This window comes from Triturus cristatus, chromosome 8 (assembly GCF_964204655.1).
Source record: "Triturus cristatus chromosome 8, aTriCri1.1, whole genome shotgun sequence".
NCBI classification, from domain to species: Eukaryota; Metazoa; Chordata; class Amphibia; order Caudata; family Salamandridae; genus Triturus; species Triturus cristatus.
The window spans coordinates 89898014-89910322 of NC_140591.1; the positions used below are offsets into that span (position 1 = coordinate 89898014).

The 12309-nt window shown below is 45.9% G+C and overlaps 1 protein-coding gene across 2 annotated transcripts in view; it reads left to right on the forward strand.

Annotated features, from left to right (window-relative positions):
* Positions 1-12309, forward strand: part of LOC146801398 (uncharacterized) — a 459470-nt gene that overhangs the window by 271277 nt on the left and 175884 nt on the right. The gene's annotated exons all lie outside the window — the stretch shown is intronic.

A 12309-nucleotide genomic window follows, 5' to 3' on the forward strand; every position in this document is an offset into this window, starting at 1 on the left:
GGGGGTGCTGGAGATATATCTGCAATTGCTGGCCCGCAGCAAACGCATAGAAGGGGGGTGGGGAGGCTGCCGCCCCCAAAACGCGTGCCACCCAGGGCGGACCACCCCAGCATACCACCTTCTCCTCCTTGCTACACCACTGGGAGCGTTCTGTGTTTTGTCCAGTCGCAGTTTTGACTCAGAGGGTTCATGTGCTTCGTGTAATATGCAGGTCACCGATTTGTATTCTATTTAGACAAGTGGGCTACTGCTTTTGACACTGCGATTATTCTGTTACTTCCAGTTTATAAGTTCTAATATTCTACTATAGCACAGTGATCTAAGTACTGGCTTCAGGGAACTGCATGCAAACTGTAAGTCATGGATTTTGATCATTATTCTTTTTTCTCAATCTTTTGTGTAGTGTTGTATGCTCATGGTGTCAAGATGGGTTGTGTTGTTATTCATGATGTCCATATATTCTGTATTGGAATGTGAGGAGTCACTTGACTGAGCATCGGCAGTTGTCTGTGAGCAGTTGCTTTGACAGGATGCTCCTTCAGTGCGGTCTCAATTTTAATGATTAAATCTACTTTATCGGAAACTTAAATCGAGTAGTTACTACAATATGATTGGCAACAAGCTGAAGGTGTTAGAGACTGAAGAATACACGTTTGAATCATCAAAGAAGTAGAGTGCACTGGGCCTACCTCGTTGAGGTGCTTTCCTGGTTTACTCCAGTTTTCAACTGCCTTAAGAGCTCGAATACCGGTGGCTTGCACCAAAGTTTTCATTTTCGGAAGGGTTAGAAGGTGGTTCAGACACTCTGGGCCACCTGGGTTTTTCACTTTTTGAGCACCTATTTGTTGAGCTTTTACTCTGGGAGAGCCTCATAAGTTGGGACTCACCCACAGTGAACTCATGATGAAAGAGACTGCATGTGGATTTTACCGGTGTCCCCCTAGCATGACTAGGCCGCTGCGCAGCAGCTGGAGTAAGGGGCACCGGGCTGGTTACATGCAGACGCATGTGTACATGCGTGTGCACATGTGTGTGGGCTGCGCAGGGGAGATTCCTGGCGTGCGCAGTCCAGGAGCTGCTACAAAGTGAATGGTGTGGCAGGACTTATACAGAATTGGGTGGTGACATGCAATAGGCTTTATACACTGGGAAGAAACATGACAGGGAAAGTCAGTGTGTTTTACTGTGTTTTTCACTTTATTATTCCCCTATGGGGAAGTGGAGCCCATGGGCTAGTGTCACTTTCCTAAGGCCTACAAATTCCAGACACGCACTAAAGTCCACTGTAACGGGTGTGAGAAGAAGTATTCTGCAGAGTCCAAAGTCATATTTGTACTGCTTTTGGGTCATCCAGAAATGTCATATTTCTCTGAGTCAGCCATAACCATGGCCTGGCTGGGGGCTGACCTCAGCAGGCTGGACTGATGACTTTTCTTCCAAGAGCTAAGGCTTCCTCTCCAAGGAAGAGAAGATGGGTGGAGCTACAGGCTCATCCATCAGCAGCTGTCACTGGATGCCAGGCACCAGGCTGCACCAAGGAGTGAAGGCAGCGAGGGGGGAAGGGGCTTATTCAGAGACCATGTGGCAGGAGAGCCCTGGACAACGCCATCTTGAACCAACCCAGAGGCCTGGGCAGGAAGGAGGGAGCAGGGGCAGAGAAGTGATATGTCGCTGTGTGATAGGGCAAACAGAGACTTCCTGCCAGCCCCCTCCCCAACTTCTTAAGAGTGTTTGCACGGGAAGAGAAGCTCTCTCTGGGGTGTAGTCTGCTGAGGCAGAGGGTGCTGGAGCCTGGCGCAATGGGTAGTTAGAAGGAGGAACCCCTTGACTGTGCCAGGATCCTGAACAGCGCCAGTAGAAGAAACCAGGACCAGTACGCAGAAGCAGGGGCCTCTGCGCAGGGAGAAGAGAGGCCCAGGAGGAGAGCCAGGCGAAAGACTGGCGCAGGGAGCCAGTGAAGACAGCTCCTTGCTGAATCCAACCTCTGTGAGACACAGAGGGCGAAGAAAAGTGCTCCCAGTGGCTGGGGAGCGCCACCAGGAGCAAGAAGAGGTGAAAAGGGTGCAGATCACGTGGGGCTCTGCCGCCAATCCAAGATGAGCCCCCGGGGTGGGTGAGGTCCCGGGGGCTGCCCCGCCATCACACACCCCGGGAAGTTGCCCCGCGGGGTGCCAGGAGCCCACTCTGGCCCCCGCTGAACATGAAGGCAGGGACCGACGTCGTGCTCCCTGCGAAGATGTGCAGGGGGAGGGGCCCGGGATCCCAACTCTGGGCCCCGTGTGTGGAGGAGGAGGCGGGGAGCGCCGTCGCGCCCCCTGCAGCGAGGTCTATAGTGCCCCGGGTCCCCATCCCCGGGCCCCAAAGCAAAGCCGGGGAGCACCGTAGCGCTCCCCGTGAAGAGGTGGTCGCGGGGGGCCTGGAGCCCACCCTGGCCCCCGCTGAAGAACACAAGTCGGAGAGCACCGTCGTGCTCCCCATGAAGGCAGAGGAGGGGTCCGGGATCCCAACTCTGGGCCCCAGCGGAGAAGGCAAGCCGGGGAGCGCGACAGGGGCCCGGGACCCCATCTCTGAGCCCCTGACGCTCCCCCGCAGCTGCCAGGAGGAGTGCCGTCCCACTCCCCCGAGGCCAGCGCGAGTTTCCGCTGGCAGACCAAATCTGCAGTGCTGGCTCCTGCGGCAGCATGCGAGGGTGCTGGCCGGGCGGGGGAAGCTGGGGGTGGGCTGCCCTCCAATGTGTAGGCATGCGGGGGTTCCAGGTAGGCCCGAGACCCCGAAAGGACCAAGAAGGGGTGCAAGGGGCCCGGATGGAACCAGGCCCCCGAAAATAAGCAGGTCAGCTGGGGGTGGGCTCCCCGAGCTGTAGGACTCACCTGGGGATCTGGGTGGGACCGGCCCCTCCAACAATGCCCAGAGGAAGCCGGAGGCACACATCGCGGCTCTCCCCGACGTAGCGGGAGAGCCGCTGCTCTAATATTCACAAGCGCCCACAATGCCTTGCAGGCTCGGACCGACCTGCAATGGAAAACAGCTTTTCCTCGGTTGGTGGTGGCCCCAGGAGGACGGGGTCACCACGAGGTGTGTGCAAGGGTGCAGAGGGAGCCGCAGGAGAACGCAGCCTCCCCCAGCACGACGAAAAGGAGTCCCTCCCTAAGTCTCAGGGGGAATAACCCCTCAAGGGCTCAGCCTGCATTTTAACACTTCCTGGGCTGTACATTTTGTTCTACAGCTGGGTGTGTATTGAGAAGTGCTCCAAGGAATGAAGGGTTGAGTTGGGGATGTCTAGAGAAGGGCATCCCCTGGAGGTGAAGAGATGTAATTGCACCCGTAGTGCATTTACCGATGTTATTTCTTTCAGAGGGACTGAAGGTCACATGTGTAATGTGAAGTACCTGTGTAAGGTGATGTCATAAGCCAAGTGGGGTTGTGTTGCCAGTTATTCCTGTTAGGGTGTCTGGCTGTATATGCGTAATTCTGTGATTTAATCTGTGATGCCTTTAGGGGCTGTAATTGCAAAGCATTCTAATGATCCACAAAGATGATGAGTACTGTCAATCTGAAGGGATGCCTCAACATGTATTCTTGCTGCTGCGTTTAGGTGAAGAACCCAGACTGTTAGCCCTTAAGATATAGAGGTGTATACTTCATGGTCAGTAGGAAATGCTCAGTCAGGGTTGTGTGTCACCAGGGCAGGTGTGCCTATTTTAAATGCTTGTTGAGGTAATGGGGTGGGTCGCCACTGGGATGAGGCCAGTGCGCAGGGCCCTCGCTCCAGGTTATGTTCAACTAACTGCATTTGGGGGCAAGGTGATGTGCATACATGGGAGTGGTGGTACTAGATCCCCCCCCCCCCGCAAGAGGGGTGGAGATGTTATGCAATGTCACAAAATAATTCCAATAGCTTATGTATATTTGTAAATTGTTGCATAGTGTTGAGTAGTGTGTGTGTTTAATAAATGTACTCTTACTTTTATAAAGTAAAGTACAGACTGGACCATCAATTATTGAGTGTTATTTCTGCACACCTGCAAATGGCGATTACTAGCCCACACCACCTCCCTTGAGTAAGCCTCAGACTGCTCTGTAACGCTACCCTCTGAGAGTCAGGCGCTACAATTGGTGTTTGGTTCCCAGTGAAGGACATATTGTAGCCATGTTATTTGTGCAGGCCTCACAGATACTGGCTCGTTTTCAAACAGGAAGTTTTCCCAAAGTAAAAGGGAAAAGAAGCAGTCAGTGCACATGCACAAGGTTATCTAGTATGCAGTAGGAAAACAGATCGCTTTGGCATAGCAGCAGAGACTTTTCTGATGTTATCCTACGCACAGACATTAGGGCTGCCATATTGGATGTAGATTCCTTTCTAAGCGCAACATTTCCAGAGTGACAGTCTAGCTTATTTGCGACACGGCACGCACTGCCGCAAGCTTTGGCATGCCGCCATATTGGATCCACTTTCTGCAACCATTTCAACCCATTCTAATTGATGTATAATATAGCATGCACTGCTGCAGGCGTCGATGTGCAGCCATTTTTAAAAACTGGGTGTTTTCAGTAGTGTGGTGGTGAAAAAGTTACGCACACAGTAGCGTTGTACTTTGGATTCACCTCAATGTTGCGTTCAGCACGGTGATGCACACACCTGGCAAATAGAACAAGTGACGCTCAAATAGCGTATCGATGTTGTGGTAAAATTATGTTTTACGTATACAGATTCTTTGCATGTTATGGTGATGCGCACTCCTGCTATTATGGAGAACATCTTGAAGTTGTTTGATAAGTTAGGCTTTGCGGTGATGCGCACACCTGTTTGATGCAGTGACTTGCTTGTATTATTTGAAATATAGGTTGTAAAAGCATATCTGCTGGGTTACATATTTTTAAAATACACCGTGTTGGCAAGTTAGATGTTAACAATGTAATACTACACCCTAATCATTATTTTGAAAATACTTTTACCAGTTTTCACACTCATAACACTACACCCAAGGTATTATTATAGTAAGAGGGTAAAGGGTGCTTCACTATTGATATTTTAAAAACAATATATTATTTCAACTACCTATATAAACAGCTAGCCCATACATACAATGCAGTCAGTTACACCACCACCACCATTTTTAGAGATATCTGGAAATCTGCCAAAAGCATGGAAAAACTGTTATGATTCTTTTGTTATGTACTTAGGTACGATAGGAACGTCACATTATCGCCCTAAAACGAAAAAATGTCGATGGGTTTCAAAGTAAGGTCTGGTTATACACATCAATCACCGCTTCCAATTAATAAAGGTGATGAACCGGATGAATATATAGAAACAGTTAAAAAAACAGGAGCTCAGATTGTACATTCAACCCAGTCTGGTAATATTCAGACACAGGTTCTTTAAGAGGGAACAAAGATGCAGTAAGGATGTTGACACATATATTTCAGCACTCAGGAGGTTGGTTGCTGATTGCCATTGAAGGCATTTACTGACTAACTAGTCAGGGATCAATACATCTGCAAGTGCACAGACAGGTCTATACAACAGAAACTACTCTCTATAGATAATCCGTGTCTTGAGGAAACCATTAGAACGCTGAAAAGCATAGAAATGTCTAAAGTGCCTGTAAAGGGACTCAAAGACAAGTCGAGAAAGAGACTATAAGGACAGTGAAAATGAAGGAAGACAAGTCAGTCAACATAACATGGGGAGACAGTAGGTTGTTGTTCAAACAACAAAACACATGCTTTAGGTGTGGGAACACAACTTATACCAACGGCCCCAAGGTGTGTCCAGCAAAAGATTTAACATGCAGGTTGTGTAGCAAGGTTGGTCTCTTTGCCAGAGTGTGCCAAAGTAGGAGAAGCAGTTGAAATAATTTTCAGAGCAATCAAATGAATGTAAGTGGTGCTGGTGTGGCTAATGTGTCTGAAGTTGAATGTGACAAAGAAGACAAAATACAAGTTGATCTTAGGAACATGGTAATTAATGATGGTTACGGAGGGGGAAACAACCTTTACAACGCAGTCATTACATCGCAACATCCTTTACAATGCATGTCACTACAACACATGACACTACAACGCATGTCACTACAACGCAGGCATTACATCGCATGTCATTACAACGCATACCATTACAATGCATAGTACCCCTACACTATCCAACACTTACCCTACTGTTGCACCCCCTGAAGTTAGAATAATAATGGTATGCGTTGTAATGGTATGCGTTGTAAAGGTATAATGCAATGTAATGGAATGCGTTGTAAATGTAGTTTTAAGAAATTTGTTGTTGTGGCATACGATGTAAATGTATGTGTTGTAAAGGATGTTGCGATGTAAAAACTGCATTGTAAAGGCATGCGTTGTAAATGTATGCGTTGTAACATCATACATTCTACGGAGGGTAGTTAGGGTTCGTTAGTGAGTGGTGATCCTTACACATGTGTTGACACTTACATTGAAATAGGAAATGGTGGCAAGCAAATTAATATACAATTCTGGGGCCAAAATCAAAATGGTCACCCAAGAACTGTTCAAATAAACTTGGGACAATAGGACAATGGACCATTAGAACCACCGGACAGGTCACCAGTGTTCTAAGAAGGTCGCAAAATTGAGGGCGCTGGGTATTTTGGAGACATTTTGCAGCTCCGAGGGAAGACAATTCTTGGAAAGATTTATATGGCGGTAATGGTTTGTCCATATTGGGATGATTTCACCAGGGATTGTTCCAAATGGTGTGGAGACCAGGTACCAAAGATCAAATGTCGGTTGTTGGGTCAAATGATTTCACAGAGGGAGTTGTGAAATGGTTTCCCCCAGTCTTTACTGTGCTATTGGGCACTATCAAAGGGTTCACACATCAGATGAAAGTCAAGGGTGGGGCTGTTCCAGTCAAACAGAAATTGAGGTGTGCCGTTTAGTGTTAAAGGGAAATTAGAAAAGGACCTTACAGAATTGTGTGAAAAAGGTATTATCAAGCCTGTTGAGTCCCCCTTATAGTTGTCATCTTGGTTGTGACACGTAAGAAGAGCAATGATTTAAGAGTATCTGTTGATCTTCGAAGCTTGAATAAGCATATTTGGGTAGATTCACATCCTCTTCCAAAGATCACTGTATTGTTGACCATGATCGGTGCTTCCAAATGATTTTTAAAACATGATCTGACAGCAGCTTATCATCAGGTAGTTCTTGATCTGTCTTCTGGACATCTTACAGCGTTCATATCAGCCATAAGCACGTTTCAATACTGCAGGATGCCATTTGGGTTTGCGTAGGCCGCCGCAGTCTTTCAGAAGATAATGTTTCAGATGTTTAAGGATGTCAAAGATGTGGCCGTTTTCAAGACGATGTTTTGATCTATGGAGCAATGAGAGAAGAACATGATAATACTTTAACAGAAGTTTTGAGGATAATGCAGGAAAAGGGTATGGCATTGAAAGAGGAAAAGTGTCAGTGTTTGAAAGATAGGGTAGAATATTATAGACATGAAGGGCCTGATTGACAAAGGGCCTCCGCACTCATGGCGGAGGCCTTGCAGTCGTGGAGAGTCTCCGCACTTGGGGCGGAATCTCCACAATGAGAATCCCGCCCGTGCTGAGTCTCCACCACACGTGCGTAGGCCCTTTCTGAATCAAGGCCGTTGTGTCTGAGGATGGGGTTGAACCAAGGCCTGGGCTTGTCACAGCTATCATTGATGCTTCTCCACCGGTTGCCTAGAGGCAAGATGGCGGCTGTGTGAAAGCTGCGGGCGCCGCTCGTCCAGCGTTTCTCTCTTCCGTACTTGAAATCTTCCACCGAACCCTCCAATAAATTGACCTCCACTCTCGATGGGTAGCGGTTACTGGATTTTCCTGTTAGCAATGCGGAGGCGCAACTTGTTTGGGACAGTGAAACAGCGGAAACGTACCTGTTTTACCTGGATGTTCACCGGCAAGCTGCTGAAAGCGACTTCGAGGGTGCTCACGGCGGCGGCGCTGGCTCAAGCGGGATCAGCTGAGGAAAGAAATACCATGCCGCCCAAACATCTCAAGCGGGACAAACTTGAGAAAACCGCTATGATCGGCGGTACAGCTGAGACAGCAGCCGGGCAGGCTGCTTTGAGGAAAACAGTGAATGGGGCTAAAACCGGGGACGCCACTCCAGCGGCTGGATCAAATGATGTGGAACTCCCGAAAAACAAGATGCGGGATATAGCGTGTTTAAGCACCGGGACTACTAAACAACGGATAATTCCTGGAATTTTCTCCGGACTGGGAAAACCTTTCAACAAATTGAGGAATGCTGGGAAGGAGACACCCTCAGCACTCCATAAAAAACAACCTGGAGATACTGGGAACGCCTGAAACAAATGTCACTACAGAGAGAGTTGATGCTGTGAGTATTAACGGTATTAACAATGTTAATCTCTCTAATGTGGTTGAACTAACTGACCCCGAACTAATACAAGCAGATTGGGGAGATGCTGAAGCTGTAGTTAATACGGGGGTAAATGATCTTACTGATATTGACAAGGATACGAATAAACTTGGAATTTTGGCTGGGGCAATGCACATGACAGACAACATAGCCATATCCTCTAAAATACTGCCAATTACCATAATGGAGGAAGGCTTACGTACACCAGAATATGGAGAAAAAATCTTCTCTCTGAATGAGGACTCAGAATTATCTAATATGAGTGACATTTCAGAACTTGAGAACTCCGGGACTGACTCTGATAGCCCTCCTTCTAATCCCAGCACACAAAAACGACTCCCTTGTTTAACTAAACGAAGGAAAAGATCTAAAAATCATGGAACAATCAATGAGTCTGATCAATCAGGATCCGATCATAGCCAGCTCAAATGGGATTAATTAACTACCGAGCTAATGGGCAAAAAAGGTGGACCCAGCAAACAAAATAATGATATTGGGAATATAAAAACAATCGAAAAGCCTGACAATGTAAATCAGATTCCCCCCATCAATGACTTTGATTTAGCCTACCCTAAAACAAATACAAGGCGAGGCAAGAGTAGAACATAAACATGCTCATCATGCCACAAAACAATTACAGGGTGCAATACGTCAAGTTAACAAATCCTGTACAGAGATTGCAGAGAGAACAACTGTTTTGGAGGAACGTGTGGTGGCTCTAGAAACTGGCGCAGAGATATCGACTCGGCAAATCCACTTAAACAAATCACGAATGACTGACGTTATGTGGAAACTTGAAGATTTTGAAAACCGCCAGTGTCGCAAAATTTTAAGACTTCTTGGCATTCCGGAATTTGCTGAGGGGAACAATATCAGAAGCTTTGTCCTACGCTTGATGAAAGAGGGCTTCCCTGAACTTGGACAGTTGGATTGGGAGAAGGAAATTCAGCGGGTCCATCGCCACCCTCTTATGCTTAAAAATAAATATGACTAACAATTCTAATCATAAACCAAGAGCCATTTTAATCTTTTTCGGTAACTTTTTACTGTGCCAGGCAGTGTTTGATAAAGCTAGGCCCGAATCACGACGCTCGGCAGAAGGTTTCTCTTTCTTTGTAAGGCCGGACTTCTGCCATAGTACTGTTGAGAGAAGATGGAAACTCCGCCAGCTAATCTCTCTCTTCCAAAAAACGGGTGCAGATGCCTTCCTTCTCAGTCCAGCAAGACTCAAAATTATCTATAAAGGAACCACAAGATTATTCACCTCTGAAATTCAAGCTCAAGAGTATTTGAATGACATTTCCAAGACAAAAGTCTCTACAGGACCAGAGGGGTAGAGGAATGAGGAATGATTAGTGGATGATTCTTTTTTTTGGTTTCATAAAAATCTCCTTTTTCTTTTTTTTGCTCCCTCTCTTCTTTTTCAAGCAAGGGGTCTCTCTATAGGATTATACAGGATCGAGCTAAAGGGCTTGTGGTACTTGGGGTACTTAGCGCTGATAAGGAGATTTATGGAAGGGGGGGAGATTTTTTTTTTTCTCCTTTCTTGTTTTTGTCCCTCTCTAAAGGGACAAACTGGACGGGCGGCGGGGGGAGCAATTTCATGCAGGAGGCATCGCGAGGGTCCTTGGACATTTTTTGCCTTGGGGTAGAAGGGCTGGGGTACTTTAGGGTGGGGGGCACCTTTGTGTGTGGTGTTGAAGCTGTCAGAACTAGCAGTTTTTGTAATGATTAAGATGGAAAATGGAAAGGAAAGCAGAATGGATAAGCTATATATTTGCTTATTTTTTTTAAAAAACAAATGGTGTTAAATAAATTAAGGATTGCCTCAATTAATATTTGTGTCTTGAATAATCCCTTGAAAAAACGCAGGACTAATATAGAAATACAATACATGAAAGCCGATATAATTTGTCTTCAAGAGACCCACATCGAGGCTAGTAGATCTAAGATTAACGAATTAGAAGGGTATCATTTAGTTTCAGCCACTACTCAAGGGTCTCGTACTAGAGGGGTAGCAATTATGGCAAAAAAGAACTTGGGCCTAAGGATTTTATGCTCTAAATCCGATCCATATGGCAGATGGGCTGTTACTCAATGTTGTTTTGAGGGCTATGCTTTAACATTATGTTCTATATATGGATCGGTATTAGACGATCCAACTTTATTTGATTGGATAAATATTGAATTAGTAGGCTGGCCTCTACCAGTTATTATCTGTGGGGATGCCAATATTAATCTAAGTGATCAAATTGGGGTCATTGGGGGAAATTCTTACACGGGACGTAAACCTAAAGTTTTCAAAGCAATTTCGAACCTATGCAAGATCCACGGCCTTTCAGATATATGGTCTAAGCTGAATACTCAGGACGTGGGATATACCTTTTTCTCTGCCCCTCATCAGACTCATGCCAGACTCGACTACTTTTTTGTATCACAAGAGATATTAATAAAATCAAATATTCAGAAATACCCACGGGTAATGTCAGACCACAACCCACTAATCTTAGAGATTGCGGTTCAGACAAGAAAGACCCCCCCATTTCCCGTTGGACGTTTAATAGAGCATTGGTATACGTAGATGAATATCTGCAACATATGAGGGAGTGGATTCCTCGATTTTTAGAAGAGAATAGGGAAAGTGCTACGGTCGAAATAATTTGGGACACATTGAAAGCTGGGATTAGAGGGGGAACAACTAGTTTTGGATGGACTGCTCAATCAAAAGAGAAAAAACTTTTCCGAGATCAATATCAAAGATTGAATATAGCTGAAATACAATTAGTTCAAGCTATCTCTAGTAACCAAGGAATAGAACAAGCACGAAATAGAGTCGCTACCACTAAATCTGCCATTACAGAAGCATCAGCAATTAAAGCAGCAGGGAAATACACTGCTTGGCGCTCAAGATTATATGAATGCGGGGAAAAAGCGGGCCATGTACTGGCGATGCATGCGCGACAACGCACTACGCAGGGCAACATTTTAGAAATAGAAAATCCAGAGAAAGGGCCGGTTACTGAACCCAGCGAAATCCGTGCTGCCTTTCACGGATACTATCAGAAACTTTACCATGAAGACAATGATAGCTGCGAAGAAGTTATTGTCAAATATTTGGATGGAAATGCAAGGGAAAAACGTACTCAAGAAGAATGAGCAGCCCTAGAATCTCCTATAACAAATGAAGAAATTCAGGATGCCATTAGCTCACTGGCCAGCGGCAAGGCAGCTGGGCCAGATGCTATACCTGGAGAGTTCTACAAAATATTTACCTCATCGCTATTAGAAACGATGAAGCAAGTTTTCTTGAATGCCCAGAATGGTTTGGGGGTTCCAAAATCAGTATAGTTATATTCCCCAAAAAGGGAAAACCTCCTAATGAAATGGGGTCTTATCGGCCTATTACTGTGATAAATTACGATATCAAAATATATGCCAAGATATTGGCATAATTAAGCGATTAGTATCACCAACACAACATGGGTTTGTACCTGGACGAAGTACAATCAAACATATTCATCGGGTCATTACTTTGTTGGATGTTGCAGGCATTACAGGAGACCCTATCGGATTTATTCTGCTGGATGCGGAAAAAGCATTCGATAGGGTCTCCTGGCCTTTTTTATGGGCAACATTAAAAGATAGAGGAATAGGGGAGAAATATATTATAGCTTTAAGACCAATGTGTCGTAGCCCCACTGCCCGTATTTCCATCATGGGGGAGATGACGGAACCAATTCTTATTGGCAGAGGGACTCGGCAGGGTTGCCCCTGCTCACCCTTATTGTTCGCGGTTTATATAGACCCTTTGATTAGAATAATAGAAGCCAATAATCTGATAGCCGGAATTCAGAGTATTGGGGAAAATACCAAAATATTGGTTTACGCTGATGATTTTGCCAT